The 15,582-nt window shown below is 41.3% G+C and overlaps 1 protein-coding gene and 1 long non-coding RNA gene across 4 annotated transcripts in view; one reads left to right on the top strand and one right to left on the bottom strand.

The window, feature by feature from the left end:
• KCNJ6 (potassium inwardly rectifying channel subfamily J member 6) overlaps nt 1–15,582 on the top strand; it is a 166,439-nt gene that overhangs the window by 127,491 nt on the left and 23,366 nt on the right. The window lies entirely within an intron of this gene.
• On the bottom strand, nt 13,784–14,887 carry LOC110351541 (uncharacterized). The gene is made up of 2 exons (XR_002399129.4): nt 14,748–14,887; nt 13,784–14,056 (listed from the first exon to the last, which is right to left on the bottom strand). It is a non-coding gene; the product is annotated as an uncharacterized lncRNA (long non-coding RNA).

Raw genomic sequence — 15,582 nt, 5'->3', positions numbered from 1 at the left:
AAATGAGGTTGTTAGCATAAATTGTCATCAGTTGGAATTCCAAATGTCTGCAAAGAAAACCATTCCAATTTCATTGTGAAGTGTTTTTTTTTCAGGAAGCTTCCTCTAAAAATGGAAAAAATTAAACTATTTGTTGAAGGAGACCACAAAACATAAATGGAGCGTTTACAATTGCACAGTACCAGTTAAAAAAAAAAAAAAAAAAAAAAAAGCAACGTGGTAAGAAGTTGGGAATTTAAGTTCATGGGAAAAGAGATGTGCTAATTATGAGCATTTCAGCTACAATTTTGGAGTGTCTATACCACTTTCAAGGAAGGCAGAGAAAAGTAATTATACATTTTGTTTAACAGCTTTATCCTCTGAATAATGTTGCACCACACAAACATTTTACACAGTGTTTGATAATAGCCTATTATCCATCCTTCATTCCTTTCTCAACAATTAGTTGCTCAGCTCTTCACAACAGCAGTTACTTCATCACCCCTAAACCTTTAGATATAGTATTCAGATTCAAGCAGTAAATCATCTGCTGACAAATAAGATCCCTAAAAGATGAGTCTGAGACCATTCTTGATGATGATGATGATGATGATGATGATGATGATGATGATGATGATGATGATGATGATGATGATGATGATAATTCCTTGTAGCCAATTGGATATTTAAAAAAAAAAAAAACTGTTTTGAATACAAATCAAACTTTCAGCCAAAGTGTTTCGTTTTGCACCTTGTGCCCTTACAAGCTGTGTTAGGTCAATCTGGACGAAGAAATGGCACTTCCAAGTTCTGTGCATGCTCACATAGACCTCCACAATCAGCATTGCACCTTTCCTAGCACAGTGTCAAGCAGAGATAGATGCCAGAACACAAAGCTGTGGTGTAACACTTGCCCTGTTATTGCATCCCTAGCAGTAGGGCACTTCACACTGCAGCTTCCAGCAAAGCTTCAAGCCACAGTGTGTAGATGTCTTTGGGTCTCCAGACCCAACTCAGGTACCAAGAAATGATTGTGTATTACCTGAGGGACCAAGAAAGCAGAAGACGTACTGCACTTCAAGGTGGTTGGTTGTCCCCTGTGTCCACACAATCTCCACCACAAAGATATCCAATTTGCAAACCAAAAAGGATGATGCTAGACAAAGGGCACAGTGGCCATTTATCCAGGTCAGAGGACTCCCAAGGCTAAATTAGTTCACTGAGCACTTTTTCCTTGTTTCTAAAGTGGAGACATGATTTCTGAGCACTCCTGGGAAGTGCTTCAGGACAATGAAGAGCCTTTTGCATTTCTGAGTGCATTTAAATATAGAGGCTATTAATCTGTGCTGGTTCATAGTCTCTACTTGGTCTTGGAACTGCGTAAATGAAGGGTCATCTCAAAGCAGCTGATTTGGAAAGAAAAAGTGAAACAACCATTTCTATAATTTGGGAGTTTTATTTTTGATCATCTCAGGCAGTTATCAACCTGGAGAGGAAGGCTGCTGAGCACCATGATGAATTCCCAGGCACACACTGACTTGAGTCAGTGCAGCATCTCACCCCTGGAACTTTTGCTGGAATGAATTCATTCTTTCATGTTGATTACCTTGTTCTCTTGTGTTTGATTTCCAGATATGAAGCATACTTAAGCAGTCTGCAGTTCAAAACCTTGAGAAATATTTTTGGCAAAATCTGTTCTTGCCCATATCTCTAAAAGATCTTTTCACATTTCTCTTTGGTGCCTATTTACTTCTACATGTATAATATTGTTTCCTCCTGTTCTATCTCAGTGAATTGTAACAAAGGATAAACATGCTACATTACACTTCTTGATAGCAGTAAGACTTTTGAAATTTACATATATTTATATCAATTTCTGATGAATGTGAGCAGATAGGTTATTCACCTTCAACAGAAAGTTTTCACAAAATTGAACAGAGCAGTAACTATAAAGTCAAAAGTGACCTAAAAGATTGAAGAGTGAGCAAGGAAGGCTTTTTTTCCAAAATTCCCAATCGATATTTGACATTAAAAAGAACAAGTCTATGTATTGCAGTTAACCCCAATGGCTACATAAAGTGCACAAAAAAAGTCACGGAAGACTTATGAATATATGCTTTATACCCTAGAAAGCTGTTGCCATGACTAAAAACTCCATTTATTGCATAGTTTCTACATATCCTGAGGCCACAATATAAAAGTCCACAAAGGAGGAAAACAAATCATGCAGAATCTCAGGTGATCTCAGAGGTCTCAACTATGGCATTTCAAGAAGAATTAAGCACATGTTTGAATGCACTGGAGTGCTCTGGCTGTTCACCACCCTGACACTACAAAGCAGACAAGCTCCAGTTTAAGCACACATCCGAAGGGGGGGTCAGAGATCTGCCTGTCTGTGTCACAGAAGAGGAGAAAACTATGGTGGTTTTACCCAGCTGGGAAGGTGAGCTCCACCACAACTGCTCTCTCACTTCCCTTCCTCAAAGGGAAAGGGGGAGAAAATATGATTAAAAGGGATCAAGGATTGAGATAAGGACAGGGAGATCACTCACCAATTATTGTCATGGGCAAAACCAACTCAGCGTACAGAGTTTAGAGAAATTTATTATGTATTACTGACAAGCTAGAGAAGTGAGAAACAAAGAAAACAAGCTAAAAACACCTTCCCCCCATCCACCCTCTCCTACCTCCTCCTCCCTAAGTGGCACAGAGGAACAGGAAATGGGGGCTGTGTCAGTCCCTGACACTTTGTCTCTGCCACTCCTTCATGGTCACTCTCTGCCCCTGCTCCCCGTGGGGTCCCTCCCTTGGGACGCCGTCCTTCCCCAGCTGAGCCTGCGGGGACTGCCCACAGGCAGCAGCTCTTCAAGCACTGCTCCCACACAGTTCCGTACCTTGGGGTCCATCCATCCCCCAGGAGCAAACTGCTCCAGCATGGGTCCCCCATGGGTGGGCGGCAGCTCCCCCCAGACCCTCTGCTCTTGCGTGGGCTCCTCTCCACGGGCTGCAGCGTGAAGATCTGCTCCATGTGAGACCCATGGGCTGCAGGGGGACAGCCTGCTCCACCAGGGGCCTCTCCACAGGCTGCAGGGGAACTGCTGCTCCAGCACCTGGGGCACCTCCTGCCCTCCTGCCACACTGACCTTGGGGGCTGCAGAGCTGGTTCTCACTCCTCACTCTCCCAGCTGCACAGCAGTTTTTTTCACTTTCTTAAATCTTCTCTCACAGAGGCTCAAACGACATCACTTACTGGCTTGGCTCTGGCCAACAGCTGTTCCCTTTGGAGCTGGCTGAAACTGGCTTTTATCTAACATGGGGCAGCTTCTGAATTCTTCTCAGAGAGGCCACTTCTGCAGTCCCCTGCTACCAAAACCTTGCCACACAATACAGAAACTAGCACCGTGCTAGTGAGTCTCAAACCAGGTCCAAACAGCAGTGTAGACACTGATTTCAGAGTATAGAAATAGACTGTTTACGCTGAGCAGCCACACATTTCCAGGATTCATGCCTGCCATTCATAGCAGAACAATCCATCTCTGCTGCACACCTATCTTGCTTTTTTCACTGATCGAGAAGGATAGTCCACAGCTTCAACCCAAGGACATGTTACCAAATAGTCATATTCCACTGCAGCAAACAGATCACTTTAACAAGTCATTTAATGTTAGATGCCAAAGTCCCAGAAGTGATGATGAACATCTATGATTTAGTACAATTGGGTTGATTTTGACATTAAAAAAATAAAAATAAAAATTGTCCTTTGACAATGTATATGGCTGCTAAGCAACCCATGTTCTGGTCATACTCCACTCCTCCCTTCTCCAGAAATACTGTATTGACAAAAGGATGGAAAGAGAAAGAACATCTTCTGGGTATGATGGCAGCCACCGTGACAATGAATGTGAAAGGCAGAAAGAGCTTATGTAATCAGGTTTGTGCTCTTGCTTGCTCACTCTCACCCTCTTTCCAACCACTCCCAAGAGAATTAGAAAGAAATATATATATATATATATTTTCAAAGATTTCTGTTCTTCCTCATTTTGACAATTTTCATTTCTTGGGATTTCTGTGGAATGGAACAAGATTTTTGTTTAAAAATATAGGGTTTTAATAAAAATAAGATTATTAAATTGGAGATATTCCATTCTTACAACTAATCCAAATAAAGAAACTTGAATTAAAGAAGTATTCAAAACATGAAAAGAAAGCAAAAATGAAAATGATCATTAACAAGTTTTCAGTGGTTATCAGAAACCTTTTTGAGATTTCTGAGAGATGACAAAATTGTAGTTAGAGGCAATATTCAGAGGGAAATTTTGGATCAGCTCTGCCAACTTCTCAGAAATAAATAGTGGGAAGGGTAACGCACACTCCAGGGGATTTCCTGTCCTGCAAAGGATGCCAGGTTGTAGCTTCCCAGACTCCTCTCAGCAGTTTAATATTACAAAGGCAGGAACTGTACAAATAACTTCCCAAACAGTACTGGTCAGCACTTTATCTCACACCCTGAGCACTAGAGGAGGGAAATGACATGTTGTTATGACAGTGTGAAAGCAGGCCATTGTCACAGCAAGGGAAGGGGACAGTGCAAACATTTTATCTGTTTCAGGACTGCTCACTGTGCCATGATTGGCACATTGATAAGGGAGCCAAAGCCCCAGGGATTTGTCGTTGAATTTATACCTGTTAGTAAAAGGAGCTGGAAGAAGCCTGCATGTCCCTGATGTCACAAACATGATGGTGAGAATAAAAGAGAAAAAAGACACTATGAGGAAGGAAGCTGACAAGCACTACTGCCTACCTCAGCCCTGAGGTTCAGGCTTTCCAAGGAGGTGAATGGGCTCAGGTTCACACATACAATGAATGTTGCTGCCCACACTAAACTCATTGGAGTAAAATGAGTAAGTCTCTGCAGATACAGTCCCAAGCAATTCATTAAACTACAACTCTTATCACAGGCTGTTAAGAGAGTGAATAGTACACACCCAAATAAGTTATTTTGACAAACCATGCCCACTGCCTCCTGAGCTGCATTAGTGAAAGTATATAAAGCAGCTTGAGGAAAGTGACTGCTCCTCTCTATTTACCACTTGAGAGACCACCTCTAGCATGCTGTGTCCAGTTTAAGATGCCCCAAGACAAGAAAGACATGGACTTACTAGAACAAGCCCATCACAGGACCACCAAGATATCTGGGGGATGGAGCACAGGACACAAGTGTGAGGAAAGGCAGAGGAAACAGGGGCTGTTCAGTCTGGACAAGAGACTTAAGATTAAGGGGAATGTTATTGCTGTCTGGACTGGCCTAATGAGGTGTTAAAGGACAGGCAGACATGTCTCAAAGGTCCAGGGTGATGGGACAAGAGGCAACAGGTATATGATAAGACACTAGGAAAAACTTTCTTACCATATGGCTGATCAGACCCTGAAACAGGGGCCCAGGATGAGAAGAGAACTGCCATCCTTTGAGGTGCCCACACATTGGATAAGCCCTGAGTAACTTGAGTTATTTAGCTGTGCATTGTGCAGTGCATAAGACCAGATGACTGCATAGATCCCTTCCAGCCTAAATTATTCTGTGATTATAAAAATCTAAACCAGTTTCTTGTTGTATGTTATAGCTGTCAAGAACTGAATGACTCTGAAAAACGAATAGCCCAGCTAACAGCTCGCATTGTTCTCCCATGTTACTATTTAAGACATTGTGTTTTATATACCTGAAAGCTGCTCTGTGGCAACCACTGAACCACTGGAGACTGTTGTGCCTCAGAGATGAGAGGCAGAGCTGGGTAAGGAGTATGAGTTCATTGCTGTAGGCAAGCAGGCAGGCAGGCAGGCAGTGCAGACTCCAGGAGGTCTGCTACAAGAGAATATCATAAACTTGTAAGGCACTGCTTCACCAGAAAACTGATCTTTGAAAAGTGATCCAAAGATTGCACTAAGTCACAGTGTTCCCTGCTTATCCTGGATTTTGTTCCATTCCCCTGGCTGTAGTCACCCTTTTTCATCTTTCTGTCCCTCTAGACATTGAGAGAGATTGGGATGGGCATTGAAGATTGCTGCATTTTCCTGCTTCTCTCTCCATCTAACTACAAAACAAACTAGAAGCAATTGCTTAGTTATTACTATTAACATTATCATCATCACAGCAGATAGCCTTGTATCCAGCAACAGTGTCAAGAAGTTTAAGATTTGACCTTGGTGGGAGCCCTAAGGTACATCAGGGCTGAAAACTTTTATTCCACCTTTCTGACTAACACGGACTAATATGAATTGAAGAGACAGGGACTTCGCACTAAAGGAGAAAAATCAGTCTGACTATGGTTGAGCTGCCCGGCACCACCATAACAAAGCAAACAAACAAAAAAGACTCGGCCAGACCAATTAAACTGTGCTGGCACTTTTTTAACTAGACATTAGGTTCAGATTTTTCACTCCTGCATAAAAAAATATTAGCTTACTACACTTAGATCACCAAGATGGGAAAAGTCCTCCCCTTTTTGTAATTTTCAGCTTCATTTTCCATTAGTCCTTTATTACAGTGGGAGCTTTTGGCTTTTGTTTTGGTTTTAGACAATAAGTACAGCAATGAGAGTTTCTAACTATCAGTGGGGTTATAACAGATGCTGTGAAAAAACGTAGATGAATCCAAAGCCAAAGGTTTTGAGTCAGTCCAGGATTCTTGTCTGGCCAAAAATCTGCTTTGAGGTCAGTAGCCATATCTAACAAACATAATCTAACAAACTTGTGTAAGGGATTGTACTAGATGATTCTTCAAGGTCCTTTCCAATCCCTAACATTCTGTGATTCTGTGTGTGATTCTGTGATCTACATGGCTGTGAAGTGGAAAGGGTTCAGCTTTGCAGTCTGAGGAAGATGTACATGTATTTCTCCTACTACAAATCAAAGGCAGGCTCTCTTGGGAAGAAAGAGGCCAGCAGCTGCCTGTACATCACAACAGCCCTGCAGTTCGCCAGCACAAGACTAATCAAGTTCAGTGCTTTTCAGGTGGCAGCCATGGATCTGGCCCATGGTGTGCAGCTGTATTGCAGCAACTCAAGCCTTTCCAGACCTTTCTGCAGAGCCTTTTAGAGATGAAGGCTGTAAGTAGCATTAAGTTGTGTGTCAAGACCACAGCAAAATAGTCATTTGCAGCACTTCTACCATGATTTGCAGTGTGGGACAGGGCAGGAAGGTGAGCCAGAACCAAGACAGAGAGGTTGACTGGGGGATTGATTTCTCTAGGGGAGGCATCAGAGCAGTTAGAGCTGGACGAGCACAAGCCCACCATTCACAGTTGGCCTCTTCCAGTTTTTCCCCTGGAAAACAATAATTGTTCTGTTTCCCCATCCAAATTTTGCAATATTTTTTTATTATTATTATTATTTATTTATTTTTCCATAGCAAGGAATGATGAGGCAAAGATCTAACTTATTTCAAAAGACAAATATTCCAAAATAGATGCAGGAGTCATTTTCAACTTGCAGATGAATTAGAAACAGCTGAATGGAAGTGGCCTGTCTGTGCTCCGGGACAACTTATTCTACCACAGCGCTTAAACTTCACTTTCAGATTCTCCCCTCAGGGCTGGAACACAGCTACAACAGAGTTTTAAAACCCTGTTAAATTACTCAAGATCCGGAACAACACACAACATGAACCTTAACCTTGCCACATTTACCTTCTCTTACCCTATAAAATGCTCTCAGAGTATTCAAAAGCCATCAGTGACAGAAATTCAGTCCAGAAACATCCCCTACTAATGTGTACAAATGCTTATTATAAAATTTTGAGCCTGATCCAAAGCTCTCCCAAATCCATGGAGTAGGTCTCAGTCTCTGGTGGCCTTTGAATGAGGACCCCAAAGGAATAAATTGAGCTGTGCAATGCCTGTCAGTTCTCTAATGGCCTCAAAGAAGAAGCAATTAAGACTCTAATTAAAAGACAAATGGAAGATTAGAAGCAGATAAATGTTTATAATCTAGATGAAGTACCCATATGGGAACTTTTGCCTATTAAAAGGGGACTTCATGACATTTGCAAAGACTCCATACCTATGGGACGAATGGTGCTATCAGGCAGGATCTTTCCCCTATGCATGCTGTACTGCAGCAGTCCTTCAGACACTCTGTTCTCCACAGTAACTTTCCTTTCTGTATATGCATGAAGTAAGTTGTTCTACAGACAGCCCAAACAAATATTGAATATTTTATCATACAAACTCTTCAGGGTAAATACAAACACTACTCGGACCAATGCTTGGTCCAGGAAAATACAGCTCAGCATATCTCCCTTTCTTACGTATCCAATTCACTACCTCCTACCAACCTTTCCATCTGTCATATGCAGTTCAGTACATCATCTGCTACACAGAAAGGAACCAAGAGCCAAAACCTCACCAGGTATTGCAGGTCCATTACAAATATGTGCTAATTATTTCATTTAAATTATAACAGAACTAGAATAAAGAGCTAGATACTCTTGTAAACACACACAGATCTCAAGGCTGATCCTCCTTATGGAAGCCAAGACACACCGAATCACAGAATCACAGAATTTCTAGGTTGGAAGAGACCTCAAGATCATCGAGTCCAACCTCTAACCTAACACTAACAGTCCCCACTAAACCAGAGAACAGATCCCTTTTGAAACTCTTTTCATTACACTAGGTGAATCAAGCAGGTCAGAATAACAATGACAGTAAAAAAAAAATCATCCATGAGTTCTCCTGGATTTTTATTATTTTTTTTTCCAAATTAAGCCCCTCTCACTTCAGCAGCAAGGACGTTTTTGATCATGAAAACCTGTTCATGACATGAGGTCTTAGACATCAGTGTTCTTGTATTGACATATTCCTCCTCTTTTTTTACATCTTGACATATCTTAGGTATCTTTTTTTTTTTTTTCTTTTTCTTTTTTGAGGACCCAACAAGCCAAATAATCTCTGCATATCCAAGTATTCTTCTGGATAATAATGTGATCCTTGGAGCTCAACAGTACAATCTGTGATGCTGAAAAAACAGTAGACAAGTTTTCCTGACGACTGCAAAGCAACCAAAAAAAAACTGCAGAATGGCAGGAGGATGATAGGCTAGTGGTGTGGTCTCCTATTCCCATGTTCTTCAGCTAGTTCTGACTTCTGGCTTTATGTAGTGCATCACTGTGACATAGAAACCCAAATGGAGGTTACACAGAATAATCACACATCTTCCAGGGCCCAAAATAATAACAAAAACATCCAGTGATGCAATATCAACAGCCAGGATAGATGTGAACAAGTATTGGCTGAGTCATACTAAGCTGAAAGGGGATTTGTGTGACTGAGGAAGACAGGCGTGAGGTTGGTGAGGAATTATAACAAACTGAAGGAATTGCTCTTGCCACTTGACAGGCACTTAAGCACCAATTAGAAGTGACATCTTTAACTTAATATGGCAAAGCCACATCTTATCCACTAGTATGGGTAAAGTATTACATATAAAACAGCTGGATGAAAGTGTAAACAAAATATTTAGCTTATTTTGTAAGGTCTGTCCAGAGCTAAATCAGCTAAAGCTCAGCTAAACTGGCTTCAGCTATGTGTTGTTTCTTCTGCCATCTCAGTATCTATTTATGCCAAACCCCTGAACTTTGGAAAAATGAAGACAATATCAAAAATTCATGTCTAAAAACCAAACAAATAAATATCCAGTCTTCTTTGGGCCAAATACAAACCACCACTTTGAGCAGTGATTGATTCATGAGAGATATTGTTCAGTGCATTAGTGTCAGAAAATACCCAGTTAAGAGGAATTCCTTGCCATGCCATGCTTACACAAAGGTCGAAGGCTTGGGACCTGAGGAGAGGGAGGCTGGGGAGCTGAGCAAGGCAGAATGCAGCAGTACCAGTGTGAGAATAAAGGCTCGGCTTGTCAAGGTTTCTAGTTCTGGTTTGCCTCTCAGCAGTGTATTTAACAGATACTGAGAGCGAGACTAACAAATATTTAACAGATACTGAGAGCAAGACTAACAAACATTTATGGATACCTTCTCTGTTCAGAACTTCACTCCCTCCTCTCAGCCCAGATCCATGGTAGCACACTGCATTTCTCCCCAGGCATTAGTGAGGATGACAAGAAATGTTTGTCCCACAGGGATGCAGGAGGCATCACACATCTGGGACCCCATGGAAGTTCAAGCAGGCCCAAGGTTTTTTGCAGCTCACTAGGGCTACTTCCATAGGGACTCTGGTGATGTCAGGACAGAGACAGGCCAAGATAAAGTTTATCATCTATCCCACTCCAGAGACAGCAAGGAAAGGATTATGGGGAAGGGAGCCTGGTCAGAGTGCCACCATCCACTAAGGCATGACCTGGATCAATTTCTTGGGTTATCTCTGAGTGCCACAGTGTGTAATCCTCAGGTTGCTTCTTTTTAAACTGTTGAACAAGGAACAGCTTCGTTTTCCTCCTAAAAAGCCTGCTCTGAGCTACCACTGGCCACTTCAGACAGATACATTCCAGTAAGAACAGCAATGCATTGGACAGAATGCCTTATCTCCACTATTCCTGCTAGGCAGAACTTGAGAAGAAAGGAAAAAAAAATCAATTTTACAGCAATTTAATATTTAATTTGAGCATGAAAATAAATTACTTAAGTGGGCAAAATATATAACACACTTGTATGTTGTATAAACAATTGGGGAAGTAAATAGTACTGAGCACCAACAGGTTTACTGACAGAAGATTAGTATTCAGTGAATAACTGATGCTGTGAAAGCAAAAATTGCAGGTTAGCACATAAATACATACCAGCATTTATAATACAATTCAATACATTATCATGTAGTATAATATCTATCATGAAAACCCATAGTATCACACAACTGAATGATGAACCATGCTGATAAAAGGAGGATACTCCACGTAGGTGGTGATAATATACAGCAACTGTATTTTCCATATACTTCATGTAATTGCAGTAAGTTTATGCTAGAAAATCTTGTAAAAGTAAAATTTGTGCTGGGATACTGGCTTTCTGTACTCCAAACTTTACAAGCCTGAACTTCATTACTATGAGTCTGAAGGCCTGGTGCTAAATGGACCCTGAAAACTGTTATAATCTGACAAGAAAAATAATAATAATAATAATATTCTCAATTATTTTTAACCACAAATTGCAAAAAGCACTGAGCTTTACATTACAATACAAAGGAGTGAAGGTGTTTGGGAGGAGGCCACTCAAATATACATGGTCATTCAAACCCCAAGAAAAGTAACAAGTGAGTAACAGGGTTTTTACTTTTCTGTTTTCTAACTCATTTGTGGATATGGTGTTTACATACGTGGGAAGGAAAGCTAGAGAAAAGTGGAGGAATTAATGCAAATCAAAGCATACTTGCTAAAGCAGAACATCTTGAAGGCTCAGAGGCTAAGTTATACAGCAGTAGGTGTCATTCTGGTTAGAGTTCAGGGTCAATGAGCTCCTCCTCTTCAAACTCAGAGAGCAGAAATTGTGCTAAGAAAGAAAGTAGCTGCACTCTAAAATCTGGCATAAAGCATCTAGAGCAGAGATAACATTTTACCTTATTTTTCTATCAGCTTGAATGTTGCCCAAGTTTATCAAGTAGAAAAAAAGGATTTTTTTTTTTTTTTTGAGAAGTTTTGTTTTACAGCACAAACATGGTACAGAAAGGCATTACTATGAACTGCTACCCAGGGGTATATGTTTATATTAAAATGATGAGACCCCAGGATGAAGTAACTAACCAGTGAGTGTGAGAACACCATAATCCACCAAAATGAACAGAAAGTTTCCTGTGGCTTTGAGTGAAGTCTAATCATATCATCACAAGGACTTATTACATTTGCATAATCGCTACACTGAGATTTTTTTGCATCCAGACCACAAGACAGTACACTAAATCCATCTCAGATTTATTAGGTTTTCAATGCAGATTTTCTGCGTCCCTTTCTCTCTCTCCTTCCCTCTTCTCCATCTTAGAGTAACTGAATGCAAGTCCAAGGGGAACAAAGGTACCAGGTGAGCAATGCTTCAAGCCCTATCTTTAAATGTGAACTCCCAAATTGGGCACAATGCTCTTTGCTTCCATGCTGGAATAAGAGATTAAAAAAAAAAAAAATGCTCAGATCCAAGTCTTTTTGCTTCATTTGGCTTTGGGTGGGTCTCACAGAGAGAAAGCAGGAACAGACCCAGTGAAGAAGCCAAGCTGCAAAAACCAGACATCTTCAGAGATGTCTGGTAAAGACAAAGATGTTAGGCAAAGACAAACACAAAACTCCCAGGGTGAGACAAGCATAGACCCTTCAGCATCAGCCAGTGCCCAGCTGCTGGGGCTGACATCCAGCACCATGCTCACTCCACAGTACTGTCTCTGTTCCCCAAGCTGCTGTCGCTGCACTGGGCTGCTTGCAGTGGTGGCAGCCTTGGGCACTGCTGCATGTCAAGGTGATAAGCACATGCTTTAAGCTAAGGCATGAATTAAGGGACTGGTTGCACACATAAACTGGGAATCCTGGAAGGGGCAAGCTCTCCATGCTGGAGTAGCATTGAAAGAAAAAAAGGAAAAAAAAAAAAAAAAAGCAATAGTGTCAGGCAGCCTTAAGCTAGGACTCAAGTCAGGCCAGACATCAAGGTTAAAAAGAAGAAACAAGAATGAAACAGAACTTATGAACAGATCGGAGAATAGATCCCTGGCTGCTGCATTACAGACAGACAGGCAGACTCTGGCAAGACCTGGATGAGAGAGTAACCCCCTCTCACCTCACCCTCTGCCTCTTTGTCTCTACATCTGAAAAAGTGAGCACACAGTCCCCCTAGACTACAACCGTGCAACTCTAACAACTTAGACTCATTTTCTAAGCTATTTGCATGGCTGTGAACAATTACAGAGAAGGCACATCAACAGAGAACCAAGCCCTGCATCTAAATGTTGATAATGCACTTAATAATAACAGCCCCACTTTCCTGGAAGAGAACATTAAACCTGTTCAAAATACAGTATTTTTTTCCAAATGATAGTATTTCTTCCCTCCTACGTCCTATCTACCTTAATCATCTGACTCCCACATAACTGGCTCTACTTCAATGACAGTCTCCTCTACTTATTTAAAAGTCATGTTATTTCCACTGCCATCAAAAAGGCATGATTTTCAAGTGAAGTTATTAAGTTTCCAATACAAGGATCAATGTGTGGGTGCTACTAAAGTAGACTTTTAGCAAAGAAAGAGATTCCCTCCTTTCTAACAGAGGGTTGAGACTTGCTAGGAGAAAAGAAGCTGTCTTTTATTATGATGTTTTGGCTGTCTCCAAAGAAGAGAAATCTGCATCCCATTGTCAGCCCAGTGACCTAGTCCTGGTTACAGCAGAAAGAAACAGAAGCCTTTTCCTCTGAGGATGAAGAACAGAAAAATACTGCATTGTTTTAACCAGCTTGCTTACCTCCGAAGTCTTCCAGCCTAAACATTAAAGATGTTGGGCAAAGCACAAGCCCAGCTTTCTTCCGGAGGCTCCATAAGACTCTCCCTTCTGCCTGTATGCAAACCAGAGTCCAAGTGAGCCTGATCTGTCAAAGCTAAGAGCAATTAGGTCTGACCCACATGCTTGATTCCCACCCAGCTACTATGTTATTCATATGGGGCACAGGAAATTTATTTTGGAATAAGGTCTGAGGAAGCACAAGTGAAAAATCTCTTCAGTTCTGACCTACAGCTTTTCACCTCAAGCTTTGTATCTGTGCTGACAGCATCATGGACTTTAATCCACTTTACTGAATCATAACCCGCCCCCATGTGTAAGTACAGACTTCATCAAAAGATACCAATTTATTAATTTTGTGACACTGATCTGAACTGAGAGCTGGGAAATTAATCTCAGACCAATTATGTGTTTTGCAAGAGTTTCGGCTTCTTTTCCAAGCAGCTCTTTCAGCAGCCATCAAATCACCCAAGATCTTCATTTGCTGAATCCGACCTTCCTGAAGTTTCACTTCATTAGCTGCCTGTTCCACCAGATCTTTCACCTCTGCTCAGTCCCTCTGAATTCAGCAAGATGAGAAGACCGAGGGACATTCCAGCTCCTACAATAAGAAAGGTTTATGAAAACTGGATTATGCAGCACCTATACAATTAATTAATGAAATCTTCCAGGTTTGGTATTAAAACTTCTTTGTTTCAAAACCTGTCAGAGACCCTTAGTCAAATTACAGCCTTCATTTATCTCAAGATTACACATGACAATGTGCCAGTTTGACAGGCAGGCATCTGTCATTCTCTAACAAGGAGACAAAAAGAAAAGAATAGACAGCAGAAAAAATAAATAAGTTTTCTTTTCTCCCCCACTGTCCTCCCTTAGGGCGGATTCACCTCACAAAGCACAGATACACATTCACCTCAGGCTTACCTGAGCTGATCACCTCAGAATGCTGAATCATACAATTGGTAGCAGGAAAGTTACCAACACCAGGACCACAATGGCTTAGGACACAGATAAGGCATAAGCATCTTGCCGGAACATGTCAAACGTGCTCTGCTCACACTGATGTGAACAGTTCAAACTTTCTCCAGCTACTGTTATGCACATTTTAAGTTGTGTTCTGGTGCAGACAGCCTAAAGATACATCCTGAAAATCACATCTCTCCATGCTGCCAAAAGCAATGAGTTTTAGACTTACATGTTCTGGAATCAAATCTACTTTCTCAAGTTCTCCATGGTATATTGAGAAGCTATCCTTATCCACAAGGTAGAAAGGGACATGCCTGCTCCCATACCTGGCACTTCTATACAGCTTCAGTTTTCCACTGCACAGCATTTTTTGTTTAGTCTGAATGCTTTCTATGGTGCTTCTGCATGGCAGTCCTTCAGAAAAGTGCAGCATAGCAGCATTCCTTGTGCTAGCCTAGAGATTTAGTCCCTTCCAAAGCACCAAAGCCTTATGCAAAAAAAAAAAAAGGATCAGCCCACAACTTCACCTGCTTAGATGGTCATAACCCCTGAGGGCTTGTCCCACCGATCCACCCACTTTGTTCACAGGTGGCCCAACTGATTGACACTCTGCTTCTTCACATGTGTTAAAATAGGAAGAGAAAAGGCAAATTCAGACCTGCCTTTTCATCCTGTCCCCAGCAATGCATGTACCCTGAAAAAAAAAATGTTCTTGACCACTTAAGTTGTTATTCTCTCCTTCAGATATTCCAGTGTCGTCTCCTTTCCCACAGTCCCTTCCTGACTGCCCTGAGAAACAACAGCCCTTTTGTAAGTGATGCTTTTCCCAGGAAGAAGTGTTCCCTGACGATCTCATTACTCTCTACCCAGGGAGCTCATTTTTGTCCCATTCTCAGACAGATCCCTGTTGCTGTGATGTCTACGCTGCAGATGTTGTACAGCACTACTGAAATGTATCAGAAGTGGTCATTCCCATCCCTGCATCAAAAGAAGAATGTCAGATGTGATGGCTGCTATTCTGAATTTGTATTAAAAAGATAAAGCCCAAAATGTTAGTCTTGCATTTCAGATAAAAACTACTGAGTTTTAGAAACATATTTAGTTGTTGTTGCAGTTTATTCCCTAGTCATTTACTCCTGTTAAAACAGAAAAGTTCTACTT

The sequence above is a fragment of the Anas platyrhynchos genome, chromosome 1 (genome assembly GCF_047663525.1).
Source record: "Anas platyrhynchos isolate ZD024472 breed Pekin duck chromosome 1, IASCAAS_PekinDuck_T2T, whole genome shotgun sequence".
Taxonomy (NCBI): domain Eukaryota; kingdom Metazoa; phylum Chordata; class Aves; order Anseriformes; family Anatidae; genus Anas; species Anas platyrhynchos.
Note: the sequence above shows the minus strand (reverse complement) of the source record. Positions and strands in the feature narration are given on the sequence as shown.